Source organism: Hermetia illucens, chromosome 1, assembly GCF_905115235.1.
Source record: "Hermetia illucens chromosome 1, iHerIll2.2.curated.20191125, whole genome shotgun sequence".
Taxonomy (NCBI): Eukaryota; Metazoa; Arthropoda; class Insecta; order Diptera; family Stratiomyidae; genus Hermetia; species Hermetia illucens.
In genome coordinates, this window is record NC_051849.1 from 86,816,801 (window position 1) to 86,839,246 (window position 22,446).

Sequence of the window (22,446 nt, forward strand, 5' to 3'; positions counted from 1 at the left end):
AAATTTAGAATAGTATTATCCATTGAAAGTTGATTAACATTTTCTTTCACTTCCCTTTTAATAGAGGGTGGCATAGGTGTGCCTTGTTGGTTTCTTATTTAATTAGTAAATAGAATGGTTGTTTCTATTAAACTAAAATCATAAAAACTCTGGATGAACCTATACTCACTGATGGTTTTCTGTGACGCTTCTACGAATATTGTAAGGTTTGTGGCGAAATATAAGTTAAGGGCAGGAAGTGAATCACCAATAGTTCAAATTTTTGTTTAAGAAACATAAACCCAATTTTGTAAAAAGTAAACTTTGTCGATACTTAAAAACTTATAGCGGATGTAAGAAGGTACTTTTCCCCGAAGTGATAGCTATCAGCGGTGAAAGCAAAAGAAGTAGTGACTCATAACAGTCAAAAACGAAAAGTATTAACTAAGATTGTAAATTTAATTGTCGGCCTCAAAATTTAGGCGATAAGTGCTCACAGTTATGAGGTTTTGCCATTTCACCGTATAAATATCAACTTACAATTCGTGATTAAAAATTATTCATTACCGGACCATATGTTCATATTCAGTTTCTGATTTACTCATTTCTCACAATAATCTTATCATTTCCTTGGACTTCAGACTGCAGCGAAAACATTGTTCGAGTAACCAGTAATTTCCAATTATCGGTGAGTAAAGAAACAATTTGGCTTCGGCGAATATCACATATACTCGCCTATCAAATTTCAAGAAACGTGTAAGCCAGGAGGCAGAACTCAACAAGATACGTTGTTGTTACATCGGAAGACGCCACCGTTTAAGTAGCAGAAAGTATAATGTTGTGGGTGCCGTGCTTGCCATAAACTTATGCCGGTCAATTATTCACTTTGAACGGTCGCACCTTTATCAGTAATTTGACTCCATGAAATTTCCAACATTTCGCTTTATCAGGTTTCAAGTTCCAATTGACGAACAATCAAACTGAAAAAAATACCAAGGCGTTTGAGTCATCGTCAATGTTAGCATAGTTCTGATTTAAAGTTTCTAGGAAGTTCCTTGTGGGCGGTGGTTTGATTGTTTTAGGCCTAAAATTAGAATTTTATGAGCAAAAAGGTAGAAATGTATTTGCTCTTTATCGTTTTATCACATGCGGTATTCATTTCTGTAGATAATACTAGATTTCTTGAAATGGTCAATGATTTAGATCATTTATGGCTAGTTCTGTTTCAACATATTCGTTGTATTATAGCACAAATGATATGAGGGGTGAGTTACATATATTTGCTAAAAGAGAAACCCATACTGTTAGCGATAAGCAATTTCTGAACCTGGTTTCTTTTTTAGAGGGGTTTTACACCCGTGATAATTATGCTGGGCATATACTATATTTACATATAATAATTTAATATTCATTGCATCAGTTGGCAACTATTGTCCTACAACTGAAAGATTATCAATTGTTTTTTTTTTTTTTAAATTTTTTTAAAGGACATGGATGAGTGAAGAACTCTTTAAAGTAGTTGGGACCTATCCAGTATAATAAGTGCTTAAAGCAAATGTTATCTGCTGCATTTTTCAGTTTCATTCATAAATTTTCCACTGTTCTTAGAAGGCGCGATGGTTGAGAGGATAGAACGTCAGCCTCTCAATCCCGCTAATCTGCGATGGTAGTGAAACTGAGGCACAATCTGACTGTGTGGATATCGTATACTTCACCAAGAAGTGAATAGAAAACACTAATGTCACCAGTGTGGTTTTTCATTATAATTTGTGTAATAAAAAGAGTCTGTCCATTAAAAACAGGTATCCGACCTCGTATGCATACGACAACAGATTTGTAAAATGCCTTAAAAGCTAAATGGATCGAAAGTTTTACTGACTCAGAGGACAAAAATTACATCGTCTTTTAACAGAAATAGAACTTAAAGACTGGAAACAGAAATCAAATGCCGTATGGCGCTCGCGAGACTCGCAAAGACCACTACGATGAGCCCGGTGAATTTTGTGCCGTTTGCTTGTCAACGTTTAACTGTCAAAACGGATTTTTAGAATTTAGAAAATACTTTATGTAATTCTATGTAATGTGATTTAATGGAAAATTCTGTTTCTCAGCTGATTTGACATTTTGTTTCAATGTTTTGAAATAATAATGCGAAGTGCGATTCAAATCTGATGTAACGAATAACAATCACTGTTAGACACAAAACTTAAAGAACACTTTGGGAGGCTCGCGAGAGATAAACGGAACGTGGCTAGAGTCACCCGTTGAGAGACATCAGAACCCTTGCAGGTGAGAACCTCGCGGACGATATTCTTTGCGTGCTGTAGATGAAACCTATATCTGTAAGTGTTCAGCCAGCAGAGACAGCTGATCGAATTATTGTATAACTTCTACATGGCCCCATATGTAACTGAGGCAAGCGTAAAAGCAACATCACATAGCAGCTGCACCGAAAGATTAAAATTCCTTGAGAAAAAATTTGAAAAATCCATGACACTTGGTAGGGAACAAAAATTTACACTCCAAGATCGCAACATTCTAAATGGCGAATGCGGTAAATGAAAGAGCCACAAAGCGGTGGATCGATAAATTTCGATCATGCGGCATTATCCATCAAAGTGAGTATGGCCAAACAGCACCATTGATCCGCAACGACGAGCTGCGTTTGCTGATAGTGCTAATTACTTCCAGACACTTGTTTGGCATTAGAACTTTTAATTTGGCAAACACTATTCGACAATTTCCCGGTACTTCCAACAGCTCTGAAAGGTGAAAAAACTAGATAAACGAGTTCCGAATAAACTAATTGAGCAAAACATGGGACGCAATGGCTAGATGCTAATGAGACCATTCACCTGATGAAGGCAATGGTAACAGCAGCTGAATAATAATAGTAATCGTTGGCACGACAATTCGTATTGGATCAGGACACTGAAGTGTGTTAGAGCATTTCATTCAAGACTGTAAACGTAGAATTACAGTACCCTGTAAGAGGCAATGTGGTCAGCATTGCGCTCGCCCGAGATTATTACCCTGATTTGACTTACATAGATACTCATTCACAGCTGAGTCGACTGATATCCGCCGTCAAATCACGGTACAAACCACACTGTCACCAGTGAAATTCGAACCGCGACCTTCCATACTACAGCCTTGTGCTCTAACCACGCAGATACCTGGACACAGCAGCAGCTGAAATTTTCCATTAATTCACAGAAGTACTCTGTTCAACTTGATGAAACACATGGGAAATTATGCGTTCAACGATCTAGATTGCTTAACAAAGATGGAGTAATACTGCTTCCTGACAATGCACGACATCTCATAATGAAGATAATGCCAAAAAAATCTGCCTCGTCCATCATGTTCCCCCCTACTTTTTTAAGGTTTTGTGTAAAACACAACCTTATTAAAATCGGTTTACTGTCTGTTTGTCACACCTATTATCTTAGAAGCAGTTAAATCTCGACAATATGCTGATTACATCTGATGATAGCAGCGACCATTGGCAATATCTCAAATAATTACGAGAAGGACTTGTATGGCGTAATCATTAACTAAGCGAAATGTGTGTTTGGTGAGTCTGCCGAAAATTCTTATTTCAAATATTGGTACTAGGCTGCCCCCAAAGCTGGTAGAAGATTCCTCTGTATCATCAATTTCTATTGTCATTTCACTCGACACGCAATAGAGAGGCTTTTTTCCCAGGAAGCATGGTTTGATGCAAGAACAGGAGGGATACAGGTGATTCAATTCCTAGTGAATTCTTTGAAATTTTATGGAGTCGGAAATTCCTTGCACTCCTCGACCGCTACAAGAATTGCCCGACCGAAATTTCACGCATAAGGACCGGTGCTAGTGCCGTCTAGCTCTTACTGTACAAGACTATGATCTTGCCAGTCCTCATGTATTCCTCGGAAATTTGGGTTCTTAGCAAGAAAAATTGCGAACTTTTGGCCACGTTCGAGAGAAGAATCCTCCGAAGAATTTTTGGTCCCCTACATGAGGATGGACGATTCCGTAGCCTACACAATTACGAAATCTATGAGCGATACCATGACCGTCCGGTTGTGGATAAAATCCGGCTCAATAGGTTACGGTGGGCGGGTCACTTAATTCGTATGGATGAGGATGATCTCACCGGGAAACTCTATAAGGGCAATATCTATGATAGAAAAAGAAGACGAGACAGACCAGGACGCCAGACAGCTTTTAGGGATATCGAATTGGTGGACCTCGGCGAAAAAACCGGGATGTCTGGAGTTCCTTATTAAGGCAGGCCTAGACGGGATACCGGTTGTTGCGCCGTTGATGATGTTGATGATGGTTAGTGCCGTCTATGTGATACAGTGCATTGGTGTGCACCCAGGTTGTTGCGAGCACGTGGTAGAATCTGTCATAGCAATAGACATTGCCCAGCTGTTTATAGCTTCCTACATCCCAGTGAGATCCAAAGGCAGAGCTTCTTTAAAGATTCAATTCAGATTAATCAGTGAAAGAATTATGCTTCAAAATTCCTCTATGGGAAGTTTGGTGGAAGCAAACACGCAGCATTCTCGGTAATAGATCCATGTTTGCTCTCCTAGGAAGTGAGGAGGAAATAAGTATTAGCAGTTTACACGGTCTTCAAATTCTTCAAATATTTCTATAAGGGCCGAGATTTAGTGATATGTACTTAGCCAGTCGTGTCGTTTAGATTACATTTTGCAATTCACAACGCAAATTGTGTACTTTTCCGGAAGCGAGAACTTAAGGGCGTTCCCCCGTTTCGAATCGTGAACGGAAATGCCGACAAAAAAAGTAACCTACGTTATAAGGCCTTTCGTCTCTCAATAGTTGCGTAGAAGAACCTTTACAACCTTTCTCATCCTAGCGGAGGGGCAACATGCCAGATTGTACAACGAAAATTTGTCTGGCCAGGATTGGGGAAAAACATTTTAAAACCTACAAGAGCCTATTTATTATACCAGATCGGTAAAATTCATCGCCACACGAGCAACTCTTAAAATAATTTGCTGTTCTCGCTAATTGATTCGAGCATATATAATAGGTCCGTTTCTTCCATTGCAGTGATTTCGATACACCCTTAAAATGATGCTTCAGTTTTACTATAATTTGGCCAGAGGCGTTCATCCTTAAATGAATCACCACTGAGGATGTAAGTGCAGCGCTCAATATCAATTGAATTGCACGTTTCGGTGCATCACGAACAAGGAGAACGGAGAGCGCAATTTGAAGCAACGTTGTTCGAAGCTCTCACAAATCTAGTGGGAACAAAAAAACCCTCGCCTTACCATTCATCCAATGGTATTCTGGAATGCTGGGAGCATTAGGAATAGCTTAAATATATCACAATTCATAAAATTTGAACTTCTTACGGTCTTTCCAGGATTCAAGACACCATTCAAAGAGAACTTGAACCGAAGGAAAATGACACTTTCTGGAAGAGCACTCCTATCAAGATTTTCATTGCTTATGTGGTGACTCATAGATAGTGGGATTATTTCTCCTAGTTAAATATCAAAATCTAGAGAGGCATAACATTACTTAAGGATATTGTTAATTTTAAAGGACTCTGGGCATATCTTAATTGTATCTTATTGTATTTGATCCAAACTTCCGACCAAAATTCCGAAGCATTCACAAGGCAGGTTCAACCAATCGTTCTTTTTACCAGACATAGCCGATTGTCCTGTAAATATCGCAGTACCTTGTAGTTAGTATTTATTTATTATTTTAAGGATAGTAACCTGGGATATTCTTCTTTTAACGTTTTGTGTGAATCAAAACCTTATTAAAATAGGTTTATTGAGTTTGTCCGTTACACTCACTTTTCTCAGAAACAATTGTAGCGATTAACACGAAATTTGATGGGAACTGTGAACGCCCACGCATGCAGTTTAATCCATGGAAAAGGGGGTGTGAATTTTGTTCACCGGATATGATAATGTACGGTAGCAAACAAAAGGTCTCGATTAGTACTCGATGGTGTGCAGTTTTCAATTTGGTTCTAAAGCAAGATGAGTGGATGTGGAAAAAAGCTTGAAGGTGTGTGAAAAAATCTTAAAGCTCGTGTTTGGACAGCTACTAAAATACCTTCCATTCCAATATTTGTTCTCTTGAGTTTATCCTAGAGGTATAAAGCGATGCAGTTGGTGGAAATCTTACTCTTTTTAACAAACTGGTAGCACTCTGCTTCGAGCAAATTTATTGCAGTCCACAAATGTCTACATGAAGATATGATATAAAGGAGGAAGAAGGTTATATACCTTCAAAACCTTTTATATATGAAGTGCCGAGCCCCCGGTTTCCGGCTTGTTTTCACCTTGTCGTTTGTAATTGGTATAAGTAAATAAGGCCGCGGATTTATTAACCAGATCTCCAAAATATAGATATGTTACATATACACGATTGAAGGATCACGTGAAATTCTTTTATATACCCCAGAAAGCACCATATATTGTTTACCTTTTTTCAAAAGATTTGGGGCTAACAATGGATATTTTCGATGGAAGACTTCTTGATGAAAACCCAATCAATAAATGAGTAGAAACACTTAGGCAAATCTTGTATGCCATTCAATTCATCACGAGCAAAACGAAATAGCAACAAAGCAACATTCTGCTTTGCGATTTTGAGTACAATTTAACAACGTGCGAAAATTTTATGAAAAGGTGGTTTATCTTATCGGTCGAATCAAGCAACGGCGACAATGGAACAACACCAGCAGCTGAAAGGTAGGACTGTGGTAGCACCATACAAAATACAATACTTGATACAGGTTGACGATATCTGGTTCCAGGGAATTAAGCGAACGGAAATTATTCATGACGCTATTATTAGAGGCATAAAAAGAAAATTGCATATGGATGTGTACGGCGAGTATGATTTACAGTGCAGAAGGTACACTCGTTCAAAATCTTTTAATGTTTGGGAGATGTACAAATGCCTCATTTGTACAGAGACACAATTGAATTTTTCATCTTCCTTTCGTTTTTCTCTTGGTTAGATTCTTTGTCCCATTTTTAGTACGCACTCATGAAGATACCCGGCCGCCTCCTGGTGAATATGAGGCACTGGGAAACTATGGGGTACACTTTGTGGCACGTTCGATGCGTCACTCCGACGTGCATAAGAATAAACTTTCAATTGATTTTTATATATAGCAAGTGAATTAATTTCCATTTCATTAGGCGTGTATGCACTCGCTGCGTGCTGTCTGGTATTACAGCGAAAAAACGGGAGGAGTGCTAATTAAATCATTTCGAGTAGAAGCAAGCCAACCTCTCCTCGCGGTAGGCTTTGCAAGATAATGTTCAAATAAGCTGGTCACTTAAAAGATTACCAAGAATTTCAGAAAACAACGAGCTTCTTCTATTGTTTGAATGTCGTTTGCTTTTTGTTGAAGTCTTTTACATTCGTACGCACCATTTTTTAATTGTTTTGCACAAATCTTTCATGCAATTTGTGTACGATCTATCTGCTTAACACACTATATTCGGAGATGGATCTGTTGACACAATATTTGGTGGATATATTTGAACTATGAACTCCCACGCAGGCGATGGGTGGCATTATTTTACGTGAGGTGTGGAGCTCATACAGGGAGGAGAGCATTTTCTTTCCTGAATTTAGCAATGTGGGATATCAAATAAAAGACCCCGATTAGTAATTCTCAAAAAGGGGCTTAATTTTAACGTTGGTAATAAAATACACGCTTGAATGGTTGGAAAGTATAGTCGAAAACTGATACACGTCTTATTCTTATTCCATTCAAACATTGAAGTTTCCTCCGACATCGGTTTGGCAATTGTGATTAGCAGCAAGTCATACTACTTTCATCCTTGTCTAGGGAGGTCGAATGAATTCCATGGGCGACAAAAGGTCGCATCATGCATCATGATTAAAGACTGATTGCGCCTCATTGCATCATTGAAATTCGTCAAATGCTTTGATATGAGAACAGCGCACCGACAGACAGACACCTCGTGGATTGCATTTTGCATCACCCGATTTATTCGGAAACGGCTAGACCGATTGTCATGAAAATTGGTGAGAGTATGTGATTTGCTGTTCCCTTTACATGCAGCAAGACGCGCCATTTTGTGTTAAGTTTAAGGGGGGCTCCCCATATATGTGAATGGAGGGTGCAACATTTTTTTGCACAGAATGTGGCCATGCGGGGTATCAAACGAATTTGATATCGTGTGAAAAATAGGGGAGCGAGAGATCAAAAAGTGTAACAGGTCTCGTTCTCAGAACCTATTTAACCGAAGAATCTGAAAAAAATCACAGTGGTGCATCTCTACGAAATCTAGGCCTCAAAATACATCCAATTCCGATATCTACACAAATAAAGTTAGTAATAGTATATTTCCACATTTTAGAAATTTACCCGGCAACCCCCCTTATGTCCATTCCAGAAGTACAAAATCTGGCATGAGTGTAAGGGATAACATAATGCACAATTTGGTCAAGTTTGAAGTAAATCCAACTATTATTAACAAAGTTAGAGGGGGTGAAACTTTGCCATTTTTTGAGAATTTCGTGCACTCTACAACCTGTATGACATCATCATCACATATCAATTTGTCAATACTACAACCAAATGAGTCGATCAGTAAGTGGAAGCGGCTTATGACATCCGATGAAACTCATTACCCCAGGAAGTAGTGTAGTGTAGTGTAGTAGAATCCGAGCAACGTCAATGCGATAAGCTGCAAGCTATATAATAATTAACGCGAGGAAGTACTTTATGGTATAGCACACGGCTTTTGCTGCAAGAAGAGGGTATGGTGTATAGTACTTTCCGAATACCACACAATCGAAACTGCTCTCGAAACTTTGTCGATAACGTTCTAGCCCGAAGTTTTGTCAAGGATAGCTTGTTACATGAGGAAGCTGAAAAGAAGAATGGCGGGATGAGGAAGAGGAAGACGATGGAGATGTTTTTTAAGCTACCATCAACGACGTTGTTTTCATCAGCGGTTGGACGCGGTTCACCATGGTCGGAAGATCGGCCATGCACGAAAGGAATGCTAGAGCAGGGCGACAGAAATCTGAAAATGAAAGTGCTCATTGATGTCGGAAATGATATGCCGCTTACTGGCTTTATACAAAATTTCTCCGGATAACTTTTCCGCTCTTTTGCAAACACATTGGATATAACGTCAACCTGAGTGTTGCTAGTGTAAAATATTTCTAGTTCAATTAGGACAAATTTACAAAAAAATCGTCATTTATTTGATTTTTTTTTAAACCAAAAAAAAATCTGCCAAGAACAAAGAAAAAACAATGATATTTATCAACCCTGATATCCAGTACCAAACTTAACTCATTATCGACAATTTTGGAACATGTGACCTTAGGAACTAGAGCCCTGAATTGTATTCTTGTAACGAAATTTGCAACCCTGCATTTGTACTTACTTTCGCATTTTTTTCAAAGATAATTTGATATTTCTATTCGATTATCAATTCTATGAGATTTTTCAGATATGTCGACGCTTTCCAAAACTATACCACCTTTGATTTAGTAGTAACACGGCTGTAAATGATAAGTACCATTTGAACATTAGACCGCCCATCTATTGGCAATCTAACTGACTGAACATTCCTAAATCAAATTGTGATGGTGGCTGACTCTCAGTATTTCTTTCTTTCTTGCTTTTATACATCTGAAGTCCTTATAACAAATGTTGGCAATGATTTAAGCTTGCAATTTTCTCGGAGGTGATGAAAATATTTTTTACTATCCTGGTATTAGAGTCTTATAGCAGATCTACAGTTGAAATTTTCTAAACTTAATGCTGGCCAGTTGATTCGCTTATCTGCTCGATGAACAATTATTAACCACAATTTAGGTGATACCCGAAAACACCACTTTAGTAGTTTTGAAAATGTTTGCTGATAGTAATATCGCTAGTGACATAGTCCCTACTGATAATTTTATTCAAAATTCCGCGTGACAACTTTTCCGCTCTACAGCAAAAGCATTCTTAAAGTGGCAGCAGTTAATAGGATCAAAATCTACCATTGATTGTTTAAATAAGACACATTTACAACAAATATAAATAAATAAAAATAAGTCAGAATACTGGGAGCTCCGCGCTTCGGGTGTAAAGGTTTTGTGTTCATCTTACGTGAGGATGTTTTTCCATTCCTCCATAGCTAAGAATGCAAATTATCCCTTCATATATTGGGATGGGGAAAAATAAATGTCGGCATTTAAAGATATCTTGTGTTGTACTTATCGCATAGGGCCATACCATACGGCGATTTAAAGACGATAATCTGTGCTACAAGAGTCTCTTTGACAGTGTTGTGATCGTACGTTTCAGTCTCAAGTTATAGCGGGTCAAAAATGGAGTCCACCAATTAAGAAATTCGTCATATTTTACGTTTTTACTACCTCAGAGGTAAAAATACAACGAAGGCGGTCGACAAAAATTGTGAAGTTTATGGGCCCGATACTGTAACGATTCGCACAGCACAACGTTGGTTCGATCGATTTCGTTCTGGTGTAGTGGATGTCGAAGATACACCCCGTGCTGGTAGCACAATCGTCGTAGAAACCGATAAAATCGTCGAAATCATCCAAGTAGATCGGCATGTGAGCATTCGTTCGATTGGCCAAGAACTTTGTATAGACCATAAAACCGTTTGGAACCATTTGCAGAAGATTGGATTCCAAAAAAAGCTGGATGTTTGGATGCCACACGAGTTGATGGAAAAAAATCTCTTGGACCGAATCAACGACTGCGATGCATTGCTGAAACGGAAGGAATTCGACCCATTTTTGAAGCGGATGGTGACTGGTGATGAAAAATGGATCACGTACGATAACCTCAAGCGGAAAAAATCGTAGTCGAAGCGCGGCGAGCCGGCCCAAACCATCGCCAAACCGGATGACCGGCCAGGAAGGTTTTGTTGTGTGTTTGGTGGGATTGGAAGGGAATCATCCACTATGAGCTGCTCATAGGACAACCCTCGGCCTCACACATCTTCGATGACCCGTCAGAAGCTACGGGAGCTCGGATGGGATGTCCTATCGCACCCATCGTATAGTCCGGACCTGGCACCATGTGATTACCATCTCTTCCTGCCCATGCGAAACGCTCTTGGTGCTACTAAGTTGGCCTCAAAAGAGGCTTGTGAAAACTGCTGTCTGTGTTTTTTTGCAAATAAGGAGGGAGGGTTTTATAAGGGAGATAACCAAGTTTTCTTCTAAATGGCAATAAGTTTGCCAACAAAATGGCGCATATTTGATTTAAATCGGGTAATTCTAAGTATGTTAAATAAAGCGTCAAATTTCGATCACAAATACGACATTCCTTTTTCCCCAACCCAATATGTATTGACAAACCAATATAAACATGTACATACATATTAAAGCAAACAAACATTACCTATTACCGTATGCTACTACATATATATGTCCGCATCTAAATTGATCTAACGCATTTCCGCATACTTTTATTTTGCTCCATGCGGAGCATGTACGTAAATTAAACACCGCTGATACTAACGTACATACATACCCATCTTATTGCATGTTACCTGCAAACTTCATTGGCCCATACATATACATACACATGTCTGGCTCCAGTAACTTTTACGATGAACTTAAGGGGATTTTCGGGTAAATTTGTAAAATATGATAATATCCATTATTAACTTTGTTTCTGCAGAGATTGGAACGAGATGTATTTTGAGGCCTAGATTTCATATGAATGCACCATTGTGATTTTTTTCAGATTTTTCAGTTGAATAGGTTCCGAGAACGAGATTTGTTTCACTTTTTGGGGCACACATTTTGAGTCTTTACTCCGCTGTGTTTATCAAACATAAGACTAATTTCGATTTGATGCCCCACATAACTGAAAAAAAATCACACCCCCCTTTTGCATATATGGGGAGCAAAATGTGATTCCGTGCAATTCGCCGGCTTAAAAATCATAAGTCGCCAGGAGCCGATGGAATTACAGCCGGATTGGTTGAATATGGAGGCGACCAATTACACCAAGTGGTTCATCAACTTGTGCTCAAGGTGTGGGACAGCGAATCAATGCCTGACGACTGGCAAAGAAGCATTATCTGTCTCATACATGAAAAGCGAAATATCACACAGTGCAGCAATTATAGAGGTATCACGTTGCTGAGTGCCATCTATAAGATATTCTCCGCTATCTTGCTAGTCCGGATAGTCCCATGCGCCCAGAACATCATTGGCCCATACCAAAGAGGCTTCACTCCAGGCAAATCAGCAACAGATCAGATTTTCTCTCTGCGGCAAGCGATGGAAAAACTGTTGGAATATGGACATCAGTTGCCCATCTCTTCATCGACTTTAAAGCCGCCTATGATAGCATAGCCAGGGCAAAATTGGGTATCCCGACGAAATTGATAAGACTGACTAGGCTGACCCTGACCAATGTGCGAGGCCAGATAAAAGCAGCAGGATCACTCTCAAGACCATTTGACATCAACAACGGTCTACGACAAGGGGATGCCCTACCATGCGTCCTCTTTAACCTGGCCCTCGAGAAAGTGATCCGTGATGCTGAGGTAAATGCAAGAAGCACGATCCTCTTTAAGTCGGCCCAGCTACTGGCCTATGCTGACGATATCGACATCATGGGAAGAACCACCCAAGACGTATAAGCTACCTTCATCCAGATCGAGCAGGCGGCGCGAGATCTCGGGCTGCACATCAATGAAGGCAAGACAAAGTATACCATGACAATGTCAGCACCATCAAACCGCACTGGTCAAACGGGAATAATAAAGATAGGAGACTACAACTTTGAGACCGTTGATAATTTCTCCTATCTAGGGTCGAAAATCACAACCAATAACAGCTACGATGATGAAATCCGCGCACGGTTGTTGGCAGCCAACAGAACCTATTTCAGCTTACAAAAACTGTTTTGCTCGAAACGTCTCACCATATTGTCAAAGCTCTTACTGTACAAGATAATGATCTTGCCAGTCCTCATATATTCCTCGGAAACTTGGGTTCTTAGCAGGAAACATTGCGAAGTTTTGGCCGCGTTCGAGAGAAGAATCCTCCGAAGAATTTTTGGCCCCCTTCATGAGGATGGACGATTCCGTAGCCTACATAACGACGAAATCTATGACCGATACCACGACCGTCCGGCTTAATAGGTTACGGAGGGCGGGTCACTTAATCTGTATAGATGAGGATGATTTAGCACGGAAAGCCTAGCAGGGCAATATCTGTGGTAGGAAAAGAAGACGAGGGAGACCCTGCCTGAGATGAAGCGATGGCGTAGGTCAGGATGCCAGGCAGCTATTAGGGATATCGAAGTGATTTACCTCGGAGCAAAACCGGGATGTCTGGAGTTCCTTATTAAGGCAGACCTAGACCGGATACCGGTTGTTGCGCCGTTGATGATGATGAAATGTGATTGGCTATAAAATGCGCGTAATCAGTCAAACCGATGTAGAAAATGTTGGTGAATCCACGTGTCCGAATTATTTTCGTAAATTCTACCTGGATTGGTAAATAAAGTATGAAAACTGAGATAGATATTCCCCGACAAGTTAATACTTGTAAATGATTGAAACAAAGTTTATATCTTTCTCAATTTTTTGTAGAGTTTGTTATTGTATATTCATAATATTCCGCCTTCCCCATTACTTTCAACGTTTCTAAATCGATACTTAACAGCAATACAGCTGATTCCGTTCCGAATTTGCTTAAATTAATTCAATTCCATGAGATAGAATACGAAATTAACGACAGCACCATCGAAACTCGGTCCATGTGCTAATGAAATATTCAAAACTCTCGAAAGAAATTTCTTTCTCCCACATTTCTTCACTAATTCATTCCAAATATGAATACATTACAATAGGCAGGCGTCCATTCGACCAACGTAATAATACCAATCAATTAACAGATTTAATTCGCAATAAGTGTGCTAATTGTTCAGCACCGGACCCAAAAAATCGTTGACACAGTGTAAGCTGCCCCACAGCAGCAGTGAAGTGGTGGCAGTACGTAGCCAAGTCAGTGTTGGATGTAGGCAATTAGTAGCTCCATACACCTCATCCATGGCTAACAAGAAATCGTACAATGAATACATGAAGGAAACAAGATTGCAAAAACTTGAAGCGAACCAAATACAGTTGAGGAGGCTGAAATTCGAGGCTGCACGATGCTTAGTGTTAGGAACACTTGCCTACTCCACTCAAATGCTACTGAATCACCGGACAATTTGCATTTCTCATTTCACACGCGCCTAATTAAAGAAATTTAGCTGTAGAGCGGCCGTGCTGGCCTCAACAGAGCTAGACTCCTTAGTCGATGCTTAGATGGTGAATAGTCGGGATTTCGCCAAGTCGGCGTGCATACAGTTGGCGGACAATATAAATTCGTCTATGAACTGTGTAATTTGTAGCTGAACGTCTTTTCTGTAGAGAAAGAGCAATTGCCAACCCGCGTTATGCGTATCAACGTATTATTCTAATTTGAGTTTACAGGTGGACTGGGTAAATGAAATGAGCCTTAAGTAAAGTACTACGGAAGAATAGACTTGAAAAATGGACAGATTTGGTTGGTAGAAGTAGTGTTTGTCTTGACTCGGCCATTAAGAAATCATTCGAAGCGATTATATATAAGGAGGGGCAGAGTTTAATCAGCGGAAACGCAATATTGTTGTCAATAAATTACTCATTTTTAGCAATGAACTCTCTACAATATTATAATATTTGAGGTCCCATGCCAATAGCAAAAAACTTTAAACAGATGTCGCGCTAGGTGACCTGACAAGCATGATGACGATAACGAAGAACCAGGATCAGAATAAAAAAATAAACCATGAGCAAATCCAATCTTGCCATGTGTATTTGACGGTGCGTTTGCCGACCTGGTTGAGCGTCAATATCGCGTACCTCGTGTTCGAATCGTGTCTGCGTCATGGATGCTTGCGTTTGACTCTGTGATTTTGCTGCTAGTGTAGGCTTATCACATTTTAAGTCTAAAAATAATGAAATAGGGAAAAAGCAATAACAAACACGATTGTATGTGGTGGAAAGGGGATACCTTCCAATTTGTTTTGTTTATTTATAACAAGTTGGGATTTCAACTAATTATTTAGAAAGACTTGAATTTTAATTCATACGTGGCGCATAGCAAGAATCAAATGTAGACTTCGGGGAAAGCCCTGAAAGGAGTTGAAATACATTTCCGGGAGCTAATAGGCAAGCTATGCCCCGGCACTATTAACCATGTAATGATTTCAGGAGTCGAGATTATGAATCTCCTTTAACACCGGAAGTAAACGTCATAATAAGTAGTGTTCCCCTAGGGTTTTCATGTTTCACTTCTCAGGGGACAACAAAAATGCCGCTCTAGGGCCTCGGGTTTTTTCACACTTGCCTGCCGGCAGAAGTTCAGATTTCTCCATTCGGTTTTGTGAATCCTTGTATTTCCACCTTCAGAATAGACTTGACAGTAGATGGCCGGATGCCAAAAGCTGATTCTGGCCCCACCATCGTAGATTCGGAATCTTGGCGAGTCAGTCTGTCAGCTTTCTCATTACTAGGGATGTTTGAGTGCCCTTGTACCCACATCAGCAATGTTTCGTTCAGTCGGTTTCAACTCCGCACTAACTGGCTAGATATATCGTTGCTGCTTAGTGCTGATAATGCTGAACCACTTTGAAAACAGATTCGAGTTGTCCGACTCCTCCAGTTTTGGCGCAAACTTTCTTCTACTGCCAATAAAATGGCATACATCTTCGCCTGAACTAAGGTCATCATTTTTCCGAGAGGTCGAGCCAGTTCCATAATTGGATTTACCGAGAGCACCCCTGCGCCCGATCCGTCTTCCATGACTGACTCATCGGTGGAGATTATTAAGTCTGTAATCCCAAAAGACTCGTGGCCATTTATCGACCATGTTTCTTTTTTGGTGTTTACGACGAAGTATGTCTTTTCGACAACGAATTTGGAAACCATATGATCGACGGCCATCAGCGCCACCTGATGTTTGCCAAGAGATTTCCAGATGGACACATGACCATGCCTTTCAATGCGCCAATAATATCTAGTCTATATGCGTCGTTAGCTGCTTTCCGTTTCGCTTCCAAATGGATTAGGGGTAAATTTGGAATACCTTCGAGTACCACGTCGGCGTACTACTCATTGTATCGATAATAATTAGGCAACCGAGCTTCTGAATCTGCATCAGCAGCTTTCTGCGATGAACGGAATTCAGTCTCGAACCCCAGGCGATGCATGCATACATCAAAATGGGCTTTGTTATGGATGTATACATAAAATAAATACGTTCTGGTGAGAGTCGCCAGATCTTACCTATCGCAGTCCTGCATCACCAGGGCAATCTACAGGATTTCTGGTATTGTTCCTGGATATGGTACTTCCATGTTAACTTGAAGTCGAGATGTACTCCTAAATATTTGACTGTTTGTACCAGCTGAACCTCCGCCCTTGCTAAGGTGAGTAGCATGTAGCTGCCTCACCTAACGTTCCTGGTGAACATAACTAGTCCAGTCTTCTTAGCGATCATGTGATTTCCCCACCTGCAACCCATAGTTCTTGTATGAGGTGTAAAAGTGATAATTTTAGACATAATTCTGAAATTTGAATTGAAGTCAATCCAATTATTATCAACAAAGTTGTAGAAATTCAAAGTCAATTTATTGTACACTAAGTCGTATATGACGTCATCATCATACAAAGTGAACTTATATGAACGACGGAATTGAAGTTTGGAGACATATTAAGGAATATTTTGGATTTTTAGCCAAAGAGATAGACTCTAAGTTGTCCCAGCCGAAGATCTCAATTCAGTTCTCATTGGCAGCAGAGAGATTTTTATCGTAGGCGCCGATGTAAGACGTCAGTCAACTCTCTTGTGAGCGAGTATCTCAGTAAAATGAAAGTAACAATCTTCGGGGAGCGCGATAATGACCACATTAGCTCATAGTGTACCCTTACGATCTCGAAGTGTAAGGCAGTAAATTACTTGAAAAACTAGGTTCAAAGTGGACCATTATTAGTAATTTACCACTATTAGTTTTATTCTTCCATAGTGTGGTGGATTAATGAAGGACAAAAGCATAACATCCGATGCACTGTACCACAAGATGTAACAAGATGGTTACGCAACTGACTACGATCTGTTAGGAAGTATTTGTGTAGACAATATCTCGACAGGTGAATTGGGCGTGTCGATACAATTGCATGGCCTTCGTTTTACGAATTTAACCTCAATCAATTTTTTGTCCTTGGGGTTGTATAAAAGAGTAAGTAAATTTGAAGCCCCGTCAAGGTTTAGCCTAATTGCGCCACAGAATTACACACAGAATTAAACGCAAGGGGATTCACACGACTGGTACGAAGATAGACAACATACAGTGATTTTTCAAGTTGAGAAATTGGCGAGCGATTGAACGGATATGGTCGTGGATATTCATCTTACTGATGTGAGCTTATCAAGTGTACAACATTAAGTGTTATGACACTGACACACTCTGCCTGTGTGGATGCTCTATACTCCTACCAATATTGAACAGGGGATAAACGAAAATCATCAGAAATACAGAAACCGCTTGAACTCTATATCTAGATTCAATAGGATGTAACTACTCCGGGTACCTAGTTGCTGGGTCGTACAGGAAAATAAAATTTCAGAAGCCTGGGAAAAAGAGAGTTCAATTTCTCTGAAGCCAGGATCGGAACCAGCACTTGGAATACCAGTATCAGCAACCAGTATTGCTATCAAAAACTGAAGGAATGTGACAGAGGCTAAATGCACAAAATCGTTCTTGTCAGAACTAAACAAACATTTTGCAAAATTTATGCTATTAAAAATCAGGAGGACATGCAGAAGTATTATAAGCATTCTGATTGGCTACAATTCAGTAGCTGCGTGTATGCCATCCTGTAACGAGGCGAAGAAATCAGATTTTTTATGCCGATGAACTTCAGCTGCAGTAAATAGCATCACATCCACTAAAGGAAATCCTGTGATATGTAAATAAATTGGACCAATAGGACACCCTAATACATTTTCTAAATTTTCATTAGGATCACTAAGGGTACAAATTTTTAGAATCAACTTGCAAGAACATTACCCTTACTGCATAATGAGCGATCAATCAAACGGGCTTTTTGGTATTAATACCGTGAATACTAGATCCTTTTTAGGTTCTGTGCCTTCCAGTAGCGGAGTCGACTTGTCTTGCTTGATTGTGTCATTTTATTTGGTCATGGTTTTGAAATTATCGAGCGTATCAAGCTAATATTGTTTCGGTTGGCCATTTGGTCGTTTCACATTGTTTCCAATGCTTAGATCATCTTAGAGAGGTCTCATCAGTGCGAATTACATGTCCATACCGCCACTGGTCCAACGCAACATTTTCGTCTTCTTCACCGCGCCATTCATTGTCTTTTATAATCGACCAGCCCTTAGAATCATAGAGGCAACCTACAAATTTCGAGACTTCATTGCTACCGAAACGTCAACAACGCCTCCGATAGGGACTGACCTTACAATAAGATGGGAAGTTTGTGGATTTCTCCAGCTCACACCGCCTCGTGATTGATGGTGCATTGTTCGAGCGAAAGGCATCATCATATAATGGTTGAACGGAAGGAATTGCAGCATCTATTAATCGATGTGGTTGATGACGAGCGTGATTCGCTCAAACTCCGATATCATGGGTAATTCCAGGAAATTCAATATAGTGTACGTCATGATAGCAGGAAATTTGTTATTGCGTTGGTGAAGGAAGCAGAAGATGCTGCAGACCGTAATGAGTTCAGAAGTGTATATCGCTTCATTAGAGAGCTTGTATATGGTCGCAAATCTTTCGATCCTGAGAAGGACGTTAACGGTCGATTCTGCATTCACGATGACGAGCAACTAAAGAGGTGGAAAGAACCCTCGAACTCATCAAGGAACATCGCGAAAGCTTGATCGACAGATAGCAGGCTGGTTTTCGCTCTGGATTCTTCTACATTGACCATATCAACACAATGCGAATAGGAGTGAGGGACATTCCGGCGAAATAAGTAGCTATTATTAAAGTAAAATTTGGGGTCCAAAACGGAGTCTGCCAGGATTACATCTTATCATCGATATTCTTTCTTCTTGTTGTCGGGGGTGTGTCCAGAGAATTTCAATGACCCATGACATCTTTCCTCAAACACTGCGACTATGTTGAAGAGATTTGTTTCCTCTTTAACTGAGTCATGGTCCTTGGACAAATTGCCGTGGATTTGGAAAGAGAGGCAAGTAGAGTCGGACTGAAGTTAAACTCTAATAAAACCAAGATTTTCAATTTCACGGGTCATCCCACTTTCCCCATCTGTATTAGTGGGTAGAGCATCGAACACGTTGACCAAATTCTATATCTAGGAAGCGTCGTTTCTGTCATGACGATGGCATTAAACTGGGTGCCACTCGCCGCATTAACAGGGCTAGATTCCCCTTCGCTGCCCTGTTTAAAATCTGGAAATGCAATTAGCTCAACATTTAGATCAAAATGACTCCAACTGTTACTTAAAGCTCCAAGCTTTCGGCAATACTTGTCTGGGGGTATGTTGGCATGATACTATTTCGAACAGCCCCTTGGACGAGTTGATGAAAGGGCGTAAATGGCAATAGATAAGTAACATAGTAAGGAAGGGATCTTGATCGTATGGTGTACAGTGGAATCAGCTCTACCTCTCCTGGGTGATATGGCAAGCCACTGTATTATAAGGATACGAACTGCTCCTCTAAACACCAGGCAAGTCCTTGCGGCACATTGCCAGAAACCGATAGCAATGGCGCGTAGGTGAGATTGACGCAGAACTTTGTTTGGAAAGTTATGTTTATAAAGCAGATTTTCAATTGGGAAATGAGAGTCCCGTAGAGTTGACCGTAAAGCGCATCGTTAGACTGCTTCCATGCTATATTTACATGGACGAGGCAAGCCCTCTAATAACAGATGCTCGATCGGTAATATTTAGAACAGCCCAAAATAGCGTGCCATGAGAACTACTAATTGACTAGCAGACGGGGAACTGAGAGAAGAGTTAGCCAGCGCAGCTAGGATTCAGCGGTTACTATTTTCGCTTGCTTCGATAAATTTGGGAAGTACACAAGGGATTCTTTAAGGAGCGGACCGGTTTAAAACTATTTTTTGGAGGGCTCGCAAGTAGAAAATAAATATTTTTCGGATATTTGAAAAATTGAAATGTGCACCTACTGCAGATCATTTCATGACTATTTGGTAAAGGGGTCAGTCGTTTAAAAGAAAATATTCATGGCTTCAAGTTGACATCCAGAAGCGACAATCTAAGCCACTTACAAGGTAAAAGTTTCATAAATTAGAATCTGCCGCTATATTTGGAAACAAGATTCGTATTGGCTTATGAAACATGACCATGAGGAACTTCTAAATTTAAATACGATCTTAAGGAAAGCTATTTACTTGTGAAAGTCCAGGGATAGCAAATTGGATGGCTTAAATGAGGGAGTGTGAAGTGTGATATTTTGGTGTTTATGTATTTTTTTATTTCAGAGGTTCGACGAATTCAATAATTTAACTTGTTTTTGCTATCATCCAGTCGATTGAAGCAAGTGGCCCTTGCGGCATGATATACAAAATACAATACGAGCTCCTAGTATGGATTATCCATCCAAATGTGAAAGGTTCATCTCTGATTATTTAACTTCCAACAAGAACATGAACAATAAAAAGTTGCGAACCTCTGGCTTCGAACTGGGCAGCGGTCAGTATTGGGTGTTCCAAAATAAAACGAAATGATTCCGCGGCGGACTGTAATCTCGTCTTTTCTTGGAGCGCTATTTTCAAAGTGGATCGTCGCTGCTACACTTCGCATGCAGTAACGGCCGCCGGCCTCTCCCAATGCGAAGCGGCTTGACAGCAAAGCGCCCGCTCGGCCAGCAGACGGCGGAATATCGAAGGTCTATTTCCACCCACGGACCATTTTATTTTTAAAGAATTCAAGTCAAGAAAGCGACCTCGATGACAACGCCGGCGAGCGGAGCGGGCCCGGGTATCTCGCGCAAATTCAGTGAATGCCACCTAACCTCAAAGCGCCGTGTGGCCGAGATTTGTCATTTCTTCCAAATTTAGCGGCGGCGGCTTCGAATCCGTTGCAGTTGAATTCCATGCCCATGTATGACCTCAGGGCCGTGAAAGTATCTTACCGCGCTGGCGGGCCTCCCTGGACGGCCTGCCGGCGCCCTGGCGGAGCTTGGCACCGCCAGAAATCCAAAACCCCAGCGGACATCCCCCCTGGGAGGGCGAGTGTAAAATAATCCGTGCGTGAAGCTTCCTCGGATTTTTCCCATTTTTGGGTGTTGCTCGGTTCACATTCGCACTCGCATTCTCTCACACACACGTCACTTTGCTTCCCCGCTGCTCGGCGGACGTATCATTTTCAAAACACAGTTTTCTGTATGAAAATTCCAAAAGGCACACTCACTTTCTGACGCTAAGGAAATAGGCAAAACACAGAATCGGCTCACGACGGGCTTTCCCACTTTAATGCTAAGGAAATCTTAGAGGAGCGACTTTCCTCGCAATTTTCCGCGCGAGTATCCGTAAAAGGCGAAGACCGCGAACGTGTGAACGTGCGAGCCGCACAAAACTTTATTTCGAACAAAATTCTTTCGGATTCGAGCTCGCGCTATGCGACGACCACAGCGAACGGCTCGAGGCAGGCACAAGAATATACAGAAGGCGAGGAGCCGCGAACAGAAGCCAACCGACACGATCGCAAGACGTTTTTCTTCAGATTGCCGTCGTTTTTGTGGGAAATGAAATGCGAATAACAAAAACGCGACTGACAAACGGCGGTTTTTGACAGTACGGGAGAGACGTCGGTCAACGAAGAACACGTGAAAAGGGAGGGCGACGAAAACAGAACTGACAGCACAAAACGCAGGCAACAAGGGTTTACGAGGCTGGCAATGATGCGGCGTATTTGCCGGCAGTTTCGCCGTAGCGTTTACCAAATTTGGTAATGCTTGTGGGTTCGTTGCCGAAGCCGACGATTTGTCATTCGGAGGCTTGACGTTTCTAACCTTGGCGACATCTATTGGCGGGTGTTAAAATCGAGGTTACCACAGAATCCTCCAGATAAGCCGTTGGAGCATCTTTCAAGTGATTTGGTGCAAAGGTTTCATCTAGATAGGACGGAATAATCGGATTGCAGGAATATCGGAACAGGAAACAAAGCTTTTTTCCGGCCACTTGCAACAATTACAGATAATAATATGCTCGATAACATTTCTTCAAAAAATTCCATTTAAAGAGTGGAGAAATAATACATTTTTTAGGAAAATTTGACAAAATTGTTTTGTTTTGTTCACTAGATTTCCGTAAATCTTTCATTACTAACGCTAAACATTTTGAAGTCGTCTCAAGGACCCCGAAATGCTTCATTCGACGAATGC

At 40.7% G+C, this 22,446-nt stretch overlaps 1 protein-coding gene across 3 annotated transcripts in view; it reads right to left on the reverse strand.

Annotated features, from left to right (window-relative positions):
• Positions 1–22,014, reverse strand: part of LOC119653533 (coronin-6) — a 60,445-nt gene extending 38,431 nt beyond the window's left edge. The window contains exon 1 of one of the 3 annotated variants that reach the window (XM_038058221.1): positions 21,474–22,014. The gene's annotated coding sequence lies outside the window, so the exon portion shown is untranslated. The remainder of the gene's footprint in view (positions 1–21,473) is intronic. The other 2 variants (XM_038058213.1, XM_038058229.1) reach the window with 2 other exon arrangements.
• Between the last annotated feature and the right edge of the window lie 432 nt (positions 22,015–22,446).